The sequence below is a fragment of the Callorhinus ursinus genome, unplaced genomic scaffold (genome assembly GCF_003265705.2).
Source record: "Callorhinus ursinus isolate GAN/ISIS: 27379988/994484 unplaced genomic scaffold, GSC_fseal_2.0 scaffold19, whole genome shotgun sequence".
NCBI lineage: Eukaryota > Metazoa > Chordata > Mammalia > Carnivora > Otariidae > Callorhinus > Callorhinus ursinus.
In genome coordinates, this window is record NW_027397081.1 from 18,775,343 (window position 1) to 18,793,098 (window position 17,756).

Here is a 17,756-nt window from a genome sequence, read left to right on the forward strand (position 1 = left end):
GAAGCTTATGTTCTAGAGCAGCTCCGTCTTGTCAAACGTTCTGTGGTGATAAGAATGTGCACATCTGTGCTGCCAACATGGTGGCTACAGGCACCCGAAATTCGGCTAGTGTGACAAGGAAGTGAATTTTTAGCTGTATTTAGCATTTAGCTGTATTTAGCGGCTGGTGACTGGCACCTTGGCCAGCACAGTGTGTGCAGGATGGTTTTACAGACAACAGTGAGGGGGCTTCCAAGTGGTGCACTCAACTGCTAAGAAAGACCAAGTACAGGAGGGAAGAAGTCTTTTTCTTGGAATATGGAGCCCGTCTCTTTAGCCTATCACTGCCACCCAGAAGTGCAGACGGCCCTTTTAGCTTCCTCTCTTCTTAAGGAAATTGTCTTGCTGATAAACTAAAAATAGCACCTCATTTTCCTGAAGAATCCCTCTCTTTGGGTCTTAACTACTGAACACAGAGCAGTAATTAGAGGAACCCGGCCAGTGTTGCAGCTGTCAAGGGGTCAGGGGGAGCTTGGAGAGAGTAAATGGTCGCTCAAGGTGGGACGAAGCAGAATGGGATTTGAGGCTGCCACCTCAAGAGAGGAACACACTTTGAAAGGGCTGCTTTACGTTGTATTGGGTGTTCTAAGTGAGGCTCCGGTTTTGGTCCCCCGGCACCGAGGACTCTCATGACCCCCACCCTCCCTCCCTTGCAGATCACTGGTGGTGATCAGCCCACACCTGGCAGCTCTGTTGTATCCCTTATTCCTTCTAAGGTTAAGAAAACAGCCCAACATCCTCCCCCAGTGGGTAGAAGAAGAGCATCCCCAGCACACAGTCTCACAAGCTGTTAGAATCGGAAGAGGCCTCTGTGATCCATCTGTCTCTTTTCATCTTTCCACAGTCCCTGGAGCATTAAAGGACTTGTTCAGGGGCATATGGTGACAGAGCCAGGACTCACCCTGGTTGTGCCACCTGCTCGGTCCTTCCCTGAGGTGGCACGAAGGAAGATCCAGAGGTGGAGGAAGAAGATCTAGGTTGTGGGAGAGGAAGGGGTACATGACAAGGATTTGTGAAGTCCCAAGTTCTAAGTCAAGCTCTGCACCAATTCACCGTGACCTTAAGTCATTTTTTTAAAGATTTTATTTATTCATTTGCCAGAGAGAGAGGGAGAGAACACAAGAACACAAGCAGGGCGGGGCGGGGGGGGCAGCAGGCAGAGGGAGAAGGAGAAGCAGGCTCCCCACTGAGCAGGGAGCCTGATGTGGGGCTCGATCCCAGGACACTGCAATCATGACCTGAGCCGAAGGCAGACGCTTAACCGACTGAGCCAGCCAGGCGTCCCTAAAAAAGTCATCCTTCCTCTCCACGCCTCAGTTCCCTGCCCTATAAAATGGGGAAGTTAAGAGTGCATGACATCTCCCCCTTCACAGTCCAATGGGGAATATCTCCATGTGGTAGACGTTTCCACGGAGCCCCCAAAGCTCGTAAGCGCATTTAATGAAGTCAATACCTGCCGTCACCTGAAACCGCACATCACTATTGTTGAAAAAACAAAACTCAGCTGAGTAAATGTAAAGATCTGATTGGCTTTATTCAACAATTTGTGAACCAGGCAGCATCCCATCAGGAGGATGCACCAAGGAACCATTCAAGGTGGAAGGATTTTTCTAGGCAGAAACACGACTGGGTTTATGAGCAAAAGAAAAGGATTGTTTAAGGCCAGGTCACCTTCCCTTAGAGGAAGGCAGGGGGTTCTTTTATCAGGGAGATTACCTCACTAGTGCTGATCAGGGTATTCCAGACAGATTGGTTTGAAACTTCTCTCCTGGGAGACCTGGAACTGCAATTAGGAAAGTCTTGATGGGCTTTAGCGAAAGGGACTCCGTTTAGGGTGTCTTTCTTTGTAATCCTGTGAATTCAGTTTAATACATAAGCATAAGCACAAAGAACAGGCAGCTTCTTTCTCTTTTCTTTTTTTTTTTTTTTAAGATTTATTTATTTTAGAGAGAGAGCGTAAGCAGGAGGGGCAGAGGGAGAGAGAGAATCTCAAGCCAACTCTGCGATGAGCACGGAGCCAGACACGGGGCTTGATCTCAGGACCCCAAGATCACAACCTGAGCCAAAACCAAGAGTTGGCTACTCAACCGACTGAGCCACCCGTGCACCCCATCCCCTCCCAGCTTCTTGATTTCCCACCTTGTCCATAAAAAGGACTCTCATAACCTTAGATAGCAGTTGACCCTTTGACGTGTGGCCTTCCGTGGAAAAGGCCTGAACATTTTATGCCTTTTTTTTTTTTTTTTTAAGCGAAGTGATGATCAGGCTATGGGTCAGGGGGAAGCAACTAGGTGTGGCCATTCACAGTGAGGGTCTGGCACTAGGGATTTTGCCAGCCAGGTTCCAAAGAGCCTACAGTGTCCGTGAGAATCATTCTGCCGAGAAAGACCTACGCTCTGCTGCTGCCAAAGTGGTTCTCAGCCCTGAACGCCCTATCATTCCCGCCCACCCAGAGGAAGGCTTAGCAGGCGGGGTGAGGGGGGGAATGAGTCACTGAGGGTCCTCTTCTGAGCTGGGGACAGTCAATTTAGCCGTTGTCAACTCAGGCTCGAGGTACTGGAATTCTAAGACTGGATTTATATTTAGAAAAAAAGAACACAGACCAGAAAGCACTTTTGTAAATCTATGGTTACAGACAAACCTGGTCTAAACATAGGTAGTTAATTATAACCTGCTTTTGGCTTTTACTCACTGGTTAATTTGATTGTCAGTTTCCTGGGTTGGGAGCTAATTGCAGGAACCGCTGCAGTGCCCCTCTCCCTGTATCACGGAGGGTGCTGGACCCAGGATACAGGTGTTCCTGGGCGATTGACGGGGTAAGCTGGTTAAGGAAGAGAGACGCTTAATTAGGATGGAAGGAATCAAGCCTGACATTTAGGCAGAAGTGCTAGGGTGTATTGGCGTAAGAAGACTCAAGGCTGACTGCAGTTGGGGATGACATTTGAAGGTGGCAGGAAGAATGAACTGTGGGAAAAATTCGTAAACGCTTTTGGCCTTGAAACCCGGGCAGTTACCTAGAGATGAGTCAGGTCTGCTTTGTGCTCCAGACATGCAGGCCGATGTCTCAATAATTGGAGCCAGCGACTGGATTGGATTCTTGCACGTCCTTAAGTTTAAGCCCTAAGGATATCCTCCTCCCTCACCAAGCTTTTCAGCATCCTTAGCTTTAAAAAATACCTCCAAGACCTGCCCTAAAGCTAAAGAAGGTATTGTTATGTGAGCAAAGGTGACTAGGCCTGTGCCAGACACACAGTCCTTCCAGCACTTTCTTCTTCTGCCTCATCCCCACTGCACACCATTTATCTCCAGCATCCTTTCCTAGAGCCCAGGGAAAGGGGCATGTCTGGCCCCTTGCACACTCCCCTGCCTTCACATCAAGGGTGGTTCTAGCTGTTCTCCAAGGCTATAGTGCCCCAGTGTGGAGGGCAACCAGGATACAGGAAGTCAAAGAGGGACGTACGGGTAGGACCTGAGGTCAGAAGCTCCGGGCAGCCACCTTGCTGTGGAGCCCAAGGCAAGCCAATGGGTGGTCTCTTGACCCTATGCCCCATGAAGGGGGTCCCAAGGCCTCTCGGCAAATTAACAGCTGCTCAGGAAGTGGCATAGATCAAAGGAAATTAATCAGCACCATCTAAGCAAAAGAGGCAACGACACAGCAATATAAGGTGCCAAGAGCACAACGTGGGGACTTCAGAAACCCAGCTTCTTGTGCCTTTCAAGTCACTTACCTCGGGGGACCTTCATTCCTTCTCTGTAACTCGAGAGGATGCAAATAAGTGATCTTGGTCTCAAAACCCTGAAGTTCGGTGAGGGTCCTAAATATTGTATCTTAACACATCAACTATTAGCATATCCCGAAGTCATGGATACACACGTGCATGGTCATGCTCAGGGGGCCTGACACGACACGGAGCATTAGTAGGTAAATCTAGATATTCAAGCTGTGGAATACTAGATGAATTGGCTGTATGCTCTCTATCCATGATATAAAATTAGTAATTGCCTTTGGGTCCCTCTTTCCTTCCCTCCTAAGGCTCATGAGGTGTAAGGGCTCTAAGCTCTCAGAAGCCCAATGGGAAGATGAGATCTTATTACTTTTATTATTTAATTTTTTAAAGGCTTTATTTGAGAGAGAGAAAAAGAGGGTGCACAAGTGGGGGGAGGGGCAGAGGGAGAGGGAGAAGCAGACTCCCTTGCTGAGCAGGGAGCCCGATGCGGGACTCGATCCCAGGACCCTGAGGTCATGACCTGAGCAGAATGCAGATGCTTAACCGACTGAGCCACGCAGGCGCCCCGAGAATCTTATTCAAAACAAAACAAACCATATTCAGCCACTCCTTTGAGCGAGGCTTTGTCGGGGTCCCCAGGCAAGCAAAGGTGGCAGTGTGTTTACTGCTCACCAAAGCGCACGACACTAGCTTCTCCGAGCTCCGGGAGCTGAGGCCCAGGGAACAGGACCAAGACTGGCAAGGAGGAGATGGTCCGGGCCCTGGGGTTGGGCCAGCAGACAGATGGTTGGCTGGAGAGTTTGGGACCCCTCTCACTTTCCAGTGTGTTTGGTAAAGTCCTGTTTGTGATCTAGAAAGTGCCTTCATGAAAGAGGGAGGAATAAGTCATTTAGGAAATTCATCCTGATCTTTCAGCAGCCCAGCAGTGTTGAAACAGGCAGGTAGAAGTCCTAGGATTTTAGCCACAGCACAAACCTGTGAGGCATCAGCCAAGAACTCTCGTCTTGGACAGACCCAGGAAGGACGCCACCCGGGAGAATCCCAAAGCCAGCTTAACCTTACCAATGAAAGCTGGAGAAGCAGTCAGCGGCAGGGACGGGGGATCGGGAAGCCAGTGCCCGGGGACCATAGACCTGGAGCTAGCCGCTTCTCTATGCCATTCCCATAACCCCAACAGCTCCATAATCAGCCTCTGGTTACCTAGGGGCCTGAGCTGAGGGACAGGTTAAGGCGTATACCCAGAATCTTGCATCCGGAGGACAGCAGCTACAGATCCCAACTCCACTTGGACTCCGAGTCTGTGTCCTGGCCAATCCATTTCACCCTCTCTCTTACGTACCAAGCTGTGACTCCTGGCCATGTAATGGTCTAAATCAAGTTTAAATGGTGGCAGGAATGAGATGAGGATGTATTTAAGGGGAAGGAATCAGGTCAGCGAGTTTCAGTTAGGTCTGGGATTCAGACCTCCCCTCTCCTGCATTAAATGCCTACATCACTCCCTAATGCTGAGGTTGGTCTCAGCAGCTCATACCAGCCAATGCCCAGTTGGTGTTGCTTTCCTCCCGTTTCCCCTTTCCTGAAAAGCTGGACATCCATTAGTTTTCTATTACCCTGCACTAGCAACCTAGTAACTTGAAACACACACGTTTATCATTTTCACAGTTTCTGTCTGCCAGGAGTCCAGGCTTGGCTGGGTTCTCTGCTCAGAGTCTGGTTGCAGTTAAGCTGCTGGGCAGGCTGTGTCCTCATTGGGAGGCTTCACTAGGATCCTCCTCCAGCTTCATTCAGGTTGCTGGCAGAATTCATTTCTTTTTGGTTGTAGGACTGAGTGTCCCAGTTTTTCTGTTGGATGTTGGCTGGAAGCCCCTCTCGGGTCTTAGAGACCACCCCACAGTTCCCTGCCACATGGCTCTGTCCATAAACCGTTCACAACATGCTGTCTGGTCAGGGCCAGCAGGAGAGCAAATCACTTAGAGCCTTATATGTGGATCATAATGCAATCACGGGAATAGCACATTACCTTTGTCATATTCTATTGAACAGAAACAAGTCTTGGGTCGCATCTGTATGCTATGGGGGAGGGGATTACACAAAGGAGTTAATACTAGAAGGCAGAGATTACTAGGGTGTCACCTTAGAGCCCATCTGCCATGCTGGATATCTAAACCTTTAGCATCTTCGTGAAGTTCATGCTTTTCAAAAAATGTATTTAGAACCCATTATGTGGGGCGCCTGGGTGGCTCAGTTGGTTAGGCATCGGACTCTTGATTTGGGGCCCGACCAGTCAGAGGACCACTTCTCAGAGGAGATAAAACCTATGTGGAGTAGGTGAAGGATAGTAAGCAGTAGCCAAGTAAGTGACGGTAGAGTGGGCCTTGCAGAAAAAGGAACAAACAGGAAAAAGTTTTAAACGTGAGGCAGGAGTCAGGGAATAGAGTGCTTGAGGGCAAAGCTGAGTCCACGGCAGGCTTGGCATGCAAGGTAGGGAGTTTATACATGATCTTGGAGATGAAGATCTTTAAAAATCAGATGGGGATGCTTTATATTGGACCATGGATGGCGGCAGGTGTCTACAGTAGCCAATCCCCTTTGCTCTGAATCCCTGCAACTACTGACGCCTCTTTTTGCCCCTTCACATCACATATATATCGGCCATCACCTCATTCAGCAAACTCCGAGACTGTCCCCTTCTTTTTCTACTTTGCATTTTAATCTCCACAAATCTCTTGAGATAAGCAGTCAGCACAATGGGATTTGACCTGGGACAGATTCGCTTTGGTGGAGTTTGGGACACCTGTAAGACTCAGTGGTGTGCCTCCGCCTTATGTTCTCCTTCAAAGTCCACCCAAGAATCCCGTGGTAATAACCCATTCTCCTGGTCGAAGACCCTCAGCTGAATTCTTCAAATTCAGGACTTACTGTTGTTTACCCACATATACTCCTTTTGAAACTGACCTCATTCGGGACTGTGGACTCTGAGAAACAAACAGCATTTTGGAGGGGAGGGGGGAGGGGAGATGGGTTAGCCCGGTGATGAGTATTGGGAGGGGCACGTACTGCATGGAGCACTGGGTGTTAGATAGGGGGCGTGGGGACTGACGTGTGAGTTTGAAAATATGACCCGATCTGACCTCACTTGAGTGGAATTTGTTGGAAGCAAAGCTCAAATGAAGTCAGAGGATGGAGTTCAGTTTGGGCTTTGCCACTGATGTGTTGGGCACCCATGAACTGGTTATTGATCAGAACCTGCCATGAAAAGGTTTGATCGCATCATCGTGAAATAACTTAATCGTTGATAAAACTCACTGGACACCAGTTTTTAACGTGTGTGTGCCAGTTGGCACTTGTAATTATATGTATAATCATTTGTTTCATAAACATCTGTGAATATCAAACCCTGTGGATACAGCTAAGGTATTCTGGGGGGAAAATGTCAAAAACAGAAAATCAGAGTCCCTACTCTTGATAACTATAATATATTTTGAATTTTCAGTCCCAGCTATTTATTCCCAGCTCTGCCTCTTCCACTAAGTGACAACACTTAATGGCTTCTTTCTTCCAGGAAATGTGAATGTGCAGAGAATAGCAATTCACTTAGTGTTAGCCTAAGTACATACGAGGAAGCAGTCTACGAAAGAAATTAAATATCATGTTCTTATAAAAAATTAAATAAGAGCTGTTTTGATCCCAGAACTGTCACTAACTGTATGCCTTGAACAATGTTCTTAATCTTTCTACTCCAGAGTTTCATCATGTGTAACATGGAGACAATAATACCCACTTCACCAAACTGGTTTAAGGATTAAATAAAATACCTGTAAATTGCACAGCATGTAATAGGTACCCTGTTAATGTTCGCTTCCTTCTCTTTCCAAATAGCCATCCATTTGTTGAAGTGGTCATATGATAAGCTCCCTTATGGTCAGGCAGGGGCCATGTTTTCCTATTTTTATGTTCACAGCCCTCAACACAGTGTCTGGCTACAGAGCTCACCACAATACGTGCTTATCAAAGGAATGTTTAATTGAATATACAAACGCGTGAAATGTCAGGTGTTGGGTTTTCTTTAAAGATTTATTTTAAAGATTTAAAGATTTTAAATCTTTAAAGATTTAAAGATCAGTTGGTTAAGCAACTGCCTTCGGCTCAGGTCATGATCCTGGAGTCCTGGGATTGAGTCCTGCATCGGGCTCCCTGCTCAGCAGGGAGTCTGCTTCTCCCTCTGACCCTCCCCCCTCTCATGTGCTCTCTCTCTCTCTTTCAAATAAATAAATAAATGAATCTTTAAAAAAAAGATTTATTTGAGAGAGAGAGAGCAGTGGAGAGGGGCAGAGGGAGAGAGAGAGAATCTTCAATCTCCACTGAGTGCAGAGCCCTCAGGCTCCATCCTACAACCCTGAGATCAGGACCTGAGCAGAAATCAAGAGTCGGATGCCACCCAGTCAGGCGCCCTAGGTGTTAGGTTTTATAGAAAGTTCCCGTGGAAGATTGTCACTGTGCTTCACCTTACCATGATCCAGAAACAGTGGTCACGGCTGGCGCCGACCTCCATCCGCTGGGGAAGACGCGTGGCCCGGTGGCTTGAGCACACACTTGAACAACATGCCTTCCTCTTTTCAGCTGATGGACCTGGCCCAAGCTCTACCATCTCACTAAGCCTTGCTCAGTGAGGCAAGTAATGGTGCCAACCTCAAAGCGTTGAGTGAGGAGCCAACAAGATCATTTATATTTAAAATGTTTAGGGCAGTGACCTATTCCTGGTAAACACTCAGTACCTGTTAGCTGATACACTGCTTACGTGAAGAGGCTCAAAGTGGTGACAGTCACTCTGTTTGGTCTGTGCACTCTCCTCTGGCCCGTCAGTGTTGAGTCACAGCCTCTGATGTAGCTTCGGGCTGAAACCATTTCGAAGCACTACAACTCATCCACATTTAGTGTTTTTAGCTGATTCTAGTGGCTTCGAGAGGGAAGAAGAGGTGGAAATAGGAGAAGAAAACAACCTCTACAACCTGAAATGACTCCTCATTTTCATCTCTTTTTCCCAGATCTCTTTTTTTTTGGGGGGGGGTGGGCGGGCTGGGAAGCTGCACCCTTTCTGTGTTTGAAATCCCACTTGCCAGTTGTTGGAGCGCAGACCCTTCCCATTCTCTCGCCCCCCGAGGCCCCGGGCATATGTCCGAGCTCCAGACGCAGAGAAGCAGGCCGGAGTCCCAGTCACAGCTCCGCCCTACGCTCCTGTGTGAGCCTCTTCCCCTCTCTGTTGTCTCCTTTTCCTCTTCTATGACAGAAAAATAATGACGATGATCTGCCTCCCTCCCGGGGCTGGTAGGATCCACGAGTGATTACATGAAAGTCTTAAAAAGCGTCTTCACTAGGGTGGTGCCAGTGCTATACACCATATTTTCTTATCAGTGAGCTCCTTCCTTTTCCTGGGCATGTCCTGCTTCCCTGAGGGCAGTTACTGACTTCTCTCGGCTCTGTATCTTCCTGCAGTGGCTTTCCTGCCTTCCACGTGTCTCCAAGCACGTCTGCACGGGGCCGCCAACCCGAAAGGCGTCTGCGGGCTCGCCGTGGCTCTGTATTAACCTCCCGCCTTCTCCAGACCCCACAGGGACACACCTTCATTTATCTGGTGGACACCTTTGCCCCCCACCAGCTGGACTTGCCTCTGCGGGGACGCAGAGACTCTACACAACAGACGTTGCCCCGCCAGGGGTGCCTGATTTCCATGGTTTTCTATAGAACCCGTAACCTAAAAACAGAATCTTCTGGACTGAGCACAGTCTGAGACTTGCTGCCTTAACTGTGGAACTGAATGAAGCAGCCAGGCAGGGCACCAACCCACACTCCATCGTCAGGTATCTCTTAGAGGAGGAAAAATGTATGAAAGCATGCAAAAATGGTAAAGTTCCTAGAGAGTGAGATGTCCTAAAAATATAAATCATGGCCATATTTACTGAGTACCCATTATAGGCAGGGGACTGCGCCAAGTGTTACTATAACATTCATGATTTCATTTACTCTGGTTCCGGGATCACTGTTGCCCCTGGCTTGCTGTGCTGTCCTCGGGCAAAACAGAGGTACCTTCTGATCCTGTTTCTTGGGGAATAGTTCAGCCATAGCTCAGCAGGTGCAATGGATTGAACTTTTGGAACTTTTATCCTGTTCCCTTGGGAAGTACTTTAGGGGGGAGATGAGTACGGCTCAGCAGCCCCACAGGGAACACCGGTAACTGAGGATCTTAGAGGGGAAAAGGGGAACCCTGGTCAGGCTCTCCCAAATGCACGAAGACTGTTGACCCCCTGCTCAGGGCTATCACTCCTCAGGTAACTTCAGTGAGTGAAAACTGTCCCTCTGGGGCTCACAGCCACTCAGTGACTCTCAACTTCCCTCCTGATCTAACCTGAAACCCTCTGCCCACCTCCGGACAGCCTGGCTTGTGTCCCCCTCTCCAGCAGACTTCCCCTACAAGAGCCACACATCCCGGACTGATTTCCCCTCTGTGCCTTTTCTTGTGTTTTTGCCTGGAAAACTTTCCTCTCGCTGCAAATCCCATACGCTCCTCAAGACTGTGCTCTGTGGGTTTAGACTGTTTTAGCAGAGAACGAATCTGGGTCTTCTGATGCCCAGTCTTGGAATATACCTATTAGCATGGAACTTACATTTATTCTAGGAAAATGGCAAATATCGTTAGACAACATGCAGAAGCATGTGGGCAACGTTATCTTTAAGTGCCTAGTAGATGCCAGACGCTGTGCGGAGCTCTTCAAATAGAGTATATGATAGGGATATTAATCCCCATTCTACCTTGAGAAGTAGGTACTGTTATCCCCATTTAAGAGACAGGGAAAATGAATCTTAATGAACTGGTCCATCGTCCCACAACCAGTCAGGGTTGGTCTCCCAAAAATCTACTTTTATACTACATACACTCTGCTTGTGTCTCTGGGCAAAAACTCATCGATTTGGGGGGTTGGGGGGAAGGTATTGTCTAGATCCTAGGGAGACTTAGAGGCGGAAAGAAACGTGTTTTATTATGTCACCACCCATGGTCTAATGGCTGGTTTCCCAATTACAAACCGCTGCCTCCCCACAGCAGAAGCCAGAGCTCCAGCCCCTTTTTAGCAAAAACAAAACAAGGCCTCTCCATATGGGCTGCTGGGCCCTGCCACAGAAAAACATCGGGGAACCTACGCGGCATTTTCCCTGCTAACCACCCCCTGAAGAGAGCTGCTTAATGGGCTCTTTACAGGTTGGAAAATAGAGTCGTGTTGATAGAAGGGAAAGAGGGGTGTCACCACTGGTTGGATTTCTTCAACTGGAAGGCCTTCTTAAAGCCCCCAAATAGCTCGGCATTTTTTTTCTCCCCTTCTCTGATTAGCTTTATAAAAAAGCCCACAGCATTTTCCCTCCTGGGCCAGCCTTTTGGCGGCAGCATCCCTGGCCCCCTGGCAGGCTTGATATCCCATTGATTGTTAGATGTACAGCTCTCAAACAGGCCACAGCAGCTGGAAGCCCAGGCCATTAGCCCCTGCTCACTGAAAGGGTTCACTGCCACGAGACTGATTCTGAAATTGGGTCTTTCTGATCAATATATCTTTCTCCATTAGGTTCATTTCCTCCAAAGGAAATGGGTAGGGCCATTATGGTTTATGTTTATTGACGGGCCTCCCCACTGGCCTTCTTCAGATTCACGGGGGGGAGGCCCCAGAAGGCAGACACCTCAGAGATGAGGTTGCTAAACTGAAACCTCCCAGCCTCGTGCAAGCCTATCTTACTGGCCTTGGTAGCCAAAAAAGTAGCTGGAATTGCTTGTGTGAAAGGAATGGAATATAGTATTTCATTATGTAGGAAAGAGCGCCCAACTCTACCGGGTCCAGAGAAGGTGGCATGAGTTTGGGCACAGTTGGAAAGGGTCCAGATACACAGAAGAACTTTGAGCACAAGGGCCATTAGGTAATCCAGAAATCTTGTGGAGTCCCCTTAAGGTCTGTAAGAAGAAGAAAGATTCCCTCAAGGGGCAGCCTTGAAGGAAGTACAGACTTGCCTGGTCTGGTCATAAGGAGGAATGGACCATCCGGTCTCTAGAATCCCGGTTTATTACTTCTTCAGAGACTAGGTTTGGCTTTACTCACTTTTATTTGAAGGATAAGAGGGAAGGTCTCTGCTGATTACGCTGAGGTAAATGCACAGGAAAATAGACGCTAATATTCTCAACATCTCCAATGCCCTCTTCTGCCAAGGAACCCCATTTCAACCTGGAGGGCACCCAGGAGACAGGAGCAGATCTCCACCATCATACCCAACAAGAGGGGTAGGGGCCACTTCACCCTGGGTTTCCAGAGAAAAGGAAGCTTGGAGGCAATTGGCAGAAATGCTTCCCAGGACTATAGGCTCAGTGCTTCAACTATTCAATATACTTCTTTCACTGATTCAGAACTCAGCCAAGCCTCCAGAACCAGCCCCTGGATTGGGACAACCACAGAGATGACCGGACAGCTGACCTGTCAGGCGAGAGCTGCCCAGGTCCAGGGAGGCTTCTTAGCAATACCAATTTCACCATTTTTCATGAGGGTTTAAGTCTGTGAAGTGCCTGGTGCCTGGAAGGCCTCCAGTCATTATTGACTTACTGTTTTTCTCCTACTGGAGAAACGGATACAGAGTCACCTGCTTGCCTCTGTTCTCAGGATCGCCGTCAGCCTCAGGCAGGCCATTAAGCTACCTCAAGGTCTTCGCTGAGCAGGCAATTCTCCACAGAGCACAATAAAAGCCCCTGATATTTCTATCTAAAACTACGCCACAAAACAATGTCTGTTTTTCAAATATACCCCAAAAGAATCCCTCAACTTCATTTAGTGGAACCAGTGGCCCCTTGATATGACTGGACTCTCCAACCAAGAAAAATAGAAGGTGGGTTCTACCTAAGTTTTGTGCACTCCCCAGTCTGGTGTAGATCATTAAACTAATTCTGTGGAAAGGGAATGAGGTGTCTGATTAATTAGGTCATCTTTTAATTGAATTCAAAGTATTAGATGTGGAAAATTTAACAACTGGTATCCTGGAGGTTGAGAGCATGTTTTTTTTTTAAGCGCTACAGTGAACATTAAATATTTCTAATATTTGCGATCGTCTTAGCTATGTGAAGGAAAGATCTAATTGTCATTGCATGGGGAGTTTCATCCACTTGGAGGATGACAGACTTGACCTCTTCTCTTTTCTGATACAACTAAGTTTTTGGTCACAGAGAACCAAAGCACAGGGCAAACAGAATCTGGAGAGCACCAGTATGTGTTGGTCAGCAATGCAAAGCCAAGGACAGAAAAACTTCAAGTCAGTGCAATGCTCTACTTAATTGAATTGAGGCCTTACTGCTTTAAGGGAATATATTTCCTTTTATATTTATTGTTGCTTATCGTTTTTCATTGCTTATTGTTTTCTGTTGCTTATTGCTTTTTGATTCAGGTGTCAGATACTTGAGTTTTGTCAAGTGTCATAAAATAGGGGAAGGACTCTTCTGAAGGCCCATTGAGAGGAGCCACCCTGGAGGACCTGGGAGTCTGGGCCAACCTGTCTACCTGAGCCAGGGATGCCTTGAGTATTTACTGATCTCAGTACTGAGTGATTTGGGAGCCGAAGGTACTCCTTAGACAGGAAATAGAAACTCGCTGAGTAGCCTAAAAGAAATGTCTGGCTTACAAACAGAAAGAGACAAGAAATCATAGTTAAGCGAACAGAAGAAAGCTTTAGGAATCTTGTTTCCACTACTAGACCTGGCGGCTGGCAAGGACACTTGGTCTAGCTCTCAGCATGGAACAACGGAAATTGTTGACCCTCACCCCAGCTCAGACTTGTCTATACTGTATTCTTACTCATCCACACGGACATTCAAGCTACCTTCCCTCACCAGTCTCCAAGCTCTGTTCAATCAGCCATCCAGTTTCCCAACATGCCCATTGTCGTTCTGGCTCAACCTCTCAACGTCCCCCTTCTGATCTGTTGCCAAGGCCTTCCAAAGAGCCTCTGACATACACTTTTTCCTCCCTTAGGGCCACACATCACATGTAAATCTGATCACGTCTCTCCACCTTAACTGTCCTCCCCGTCGTTCCCCAGGGTGTACTGTGATTGGGTCCGAACTCTTTCAAATGGCACAGACACCTGTGAGCTGTCCCCTGCCTACCTTTGCAGCTTCTTTAGCCTTCTTCCAGGTCTTTTGCTCCAGTTTCACCAAACTAATTTCCCTGCATTCCCTGTCTTATATCTTAGCTCCTGCTATTCGCTTTACATTCAATGGCCTTTTTTTTTTCTCTAGCCAGCTCTTACAGCACTTTTAAGATCCTAACCAATGTCATTTCTTCTAGGACAGATTCCCAAACTTTCTCAGTTCACAACACCTTTAGCATCTTGGTCATTTTTACATTGAGCATGTAGGCCAACATAAATACCTAACAGTTCTGTTTATTTAGCAGTTAGATCCAAACAACTTAATGAGTATTTACCCCCTACAGCCTAAGAGCCATGTGAAAAGTACACAAAATGGAAAGAAAAATATTTTATTTCACTCTTTAATGACCACAACCACTTATTAATGGGATGTGTGTGACTGTTGGGCACTGCGCAACTGTCCAAACCTTAGAATCAGGTTGGACACTGCTACTCTCCTCTCCTGTTCCACATTGGTTTTCCCTGGGTACTTTTTATTATAGCAGTTACCAAAATTCTAGCTTCACAAAGAAATGACATCAAGAAGAATGCAACACAATCTAATAGTGAAACTAGCTCCCTCAAGCTAGTAACTTATGGGATGTCTAACACATGAGATTGCTATGTGTCCCTCAAAAATTTAGAATACCCCATGGCACCTCTCGCAGTTTGCTGCGGGCTCCCAACCTATGGTAGCTTGGTGTACAATTTAAGAACCTCAGCCCCAGAAACCCTCTTTCCTCTTCTTTGTATGCCCAGTGCTAACACACTGCCTGCCATACAGCTGGTGTTCGGCTGAGAGGAACTGGACTGCCCAGGGGGTCAGAGGGCACAGTGGAACCCCCAGAGAACCAGGGTGGTTGCAGAGGAAACCAGCCTGGGTGACAATTAAACAGGACATCCCAGTCAAGCTCAAAACCTGTGAACCCGGGAGGGAGCAGGAATCTTGCTGGACTCGCCCGTGCAGCCGAACCCAAGCACGGGACCCAGAGGTGATGGTCTCCAAAAGGACACCCACCAGTCAAACTTTATCTTGAGTGTAGCTTTCTGATCTAAACTCTTGGTTGTGTATTTGGTTTTCTTTTGGCTTCCTGGTAAGAGTTCCTGGGGAGGAAGCGAAGGAGGGAGGAAAGAATGCCACTTTGTCTTAGGCAAACTGGAAAGGGATTTTTCCTCTCCAGTCTCCTTTGAGGCATCTCTGTGACCCTGGTGATGGGGCAGGGCCATGGCCCTGGGGCCAGACCAACCTGGAACCAAAACTTCAGCAGAGCTAAGAGCAGACAGTGGCAAGGACCCCAGCCAGATCGAAGCAAGGCCCTCGGTGGGTGCTGCAGCTTCCTCTCATCTGGGCTCCTGTGCTCCCAGCTGCTTGCCTGGTTTTTCACTGAGCCATTGGTTTGATCTCACAGGTGCTCCTTCCCCACCATTAGCAGGACATCAGATTTTGTATTATTTTTCCCCCCACCTTCTGCTGAGAATGAACCCTAGACCTAACTGGGAAGGTTAGGGCCAGAATCAGAGAGATCAAATGTGTGTTCCCTAGTAACAGCTGTAGCAGCTCACGGGTCCCATCTGAATAATCAGCTGCTGCAACCCAGTGGCCGGACCCCTCGCCTTTGGGCTTAATGGGATACTCTGCCTTTATCTGCTCAAGGTCTCCGACAGTCTGCCAGCTTCTGAGTCACTCTGAGGGTAGCAGCTTCTCGGGCTCAGCCTGGTGTTTGGGGTCCAGCCCGCACACCCTGCTGTTCTTGGCTTTGGCCCCATCGATGGGCTGTGGAGGTGGGAGCTCTATGGCACCAGTCTTTCTTCAGCGGGGTAGAGGGAGGAGATGTGTTCTGCCACTGCCCGCATTCAGTCTGTTCTGTGGGCAGAGTTCTGGGAACAAACTCAACCCAAATCATTGTCATCCTGGCAGTGCGTGAAGGAGCAACAGAACTCTCCGCCTGTGGCTTGTGACCCTAGGGAAGTGGTGATTTTACTCATACCACCGTCCTGCCTGGAGAATCACATACCTCTGCTTCAGATCAGTAATGCCTTCCCAGAAACTTTCTTTTCCCCCAAAAGGAAACACACACACACACACACACACACTTTTATAGCACCTTCCTGTGGGAAAGTTCTTTCTGGTATCTGACTTGAGACCTTTGTGCTATAGCCAGAGTTGATGTTACTTTGGGTGACCCTGACTAGAGAAGGTACATCAGAGGCAAGAACCTTCTGTAAAATTGAAGCTTTCTCAGACTTGTCTTCTTCAGAAAGAAGAATTTGGGTTTCCTTAATTGTTCATCAGAGCCTTATCACCCAAACCTTTCATTATCTTTCTCAATTATATCTTTGAACCCTCTCCAGAACCTGTCTTTTGAGTTATGGGGACCATAACTTAATTAGATCTTTCATTTCCAGAGGATAGTCCTAGTGCTTAAAGAAGAATGAATTAGATTTCGGTCAGATATATTTCGCTGGGGGAAGGGCCCAGGGAAAAAAGAAGAAAGAAATTGGATCCTTTATATAAATAGCACATTGTATCACAAATGAGTTTTTCTTTTCCCAGTTTTTGAAACAATGGGTCTTTTTTGGGGGGGTGAATTTAATTCCTTGGAGACTGTAACCTAAAAGACCATGATTTGCATTCTTTCATGGGTACGTGGCTTCTGGATCCGGAAAGAGCGTAAGATGTGTGCCTCTGTCTAGTAAGTGGTAAAGGAAGCAGGACTGGTGACGTAGAAGCAATTAAGCACCTTATCCAGGTGTGGGATGAGTGTGTGTGTGTGGGGGGGAGGTCTCTGTGTTTCCAGCCTTTTCTGCACCAGCTTTGGTTCCAAGGGGTTCCGAGGGGTCTGTCTCACTTCTCCATAACATCATCTTACTACAAGCAGGCTTGCTTCTGTAACACTGGGTAGATTGCTTAATCCTGATCATTTGGTGTTGGTGCTCAGATTTTCATGGGGTAAAGGTATTTAACTGATCTTGGGGCAATGGATCAGAGTCACTGAGCCATTGCCGTGGCCGGGCTGCTCTGAGCACGTTACTTCCTTCCCCTGAGCTCTGGTTCCTGCCCGTCACACCCCCGGGATTCCCAGCACCAGCCCTTCTTGTTGCTCCATAGAGAGCCCAGGAGATGGAAAGCGGGGGGCTGGTTGCAGCAGCCAGTTGAAAAAAGGGTGCTCAGAGAGTGTCAACTAAAACTAGAATTCCCTCCCCTCTCCTCCCTCTTCCAAGGAAGCTGAATCTGTGGGGTATAAGGGACGGGAACGGTCATTTATTGATCACCTCCATGGCGTCGGGCAAGAGTTCGAGGCTCCTTATGGACACCCCTCCCTGGAGTAGATGTACGAGTGTCTGCCCCCACCACAACCACCCCACCCACCCCTGCCCAGAGGAGTCTACGCTCTTCAGATCCCACTCAAAATGTCACTTCCTCAGTGAAGCCTTCCCTGACCCCTCAACCTGAGTTCGATGTCCCTGTCCTATGTCCTTAGGGCTCCCTGTGCTTTCCTTTCGTTGCACTCACCACCAGCGTAATTTGTTATCTGTACCGTGATGCTTTCATGCCAGCTCGACCCAAAACTCCAGGAGCGCCGGGACCCCCTAAGTCTTGTTTTCCACAGCGTGCCTGGAAGTCTAGCACAGTGCTGGCAGAATAGTCTCAGTTCAGTAAGTATTCTGTGAGCAGACATAGCAGGAAGGCAGAACCAGTGGATGACTAGCAAAGCGGGATACAAACCCTCTAGCTCTTGGACACCTCAGATTTCAGACACTCTCCTCTGTCCTCATATGCATGTG

At 48.0% G+C, this 17,756-nt stretch overlaps 1 protein-coding gene across 6 annotated transcripts in view; it reads left to right on the forward strand.

Annotated features, from left to right (window-relative positions):
- Positions 1-17,756, forward strand: part of UBASH3B (ubiquitin associated and SH3 domain containing B) — a 136,510-nt gene that overhangs the window by 82,778 nt on the left and 35,976 nt on the right. The gene's annotated exons all lie outside the window — the stretch shown is intronic.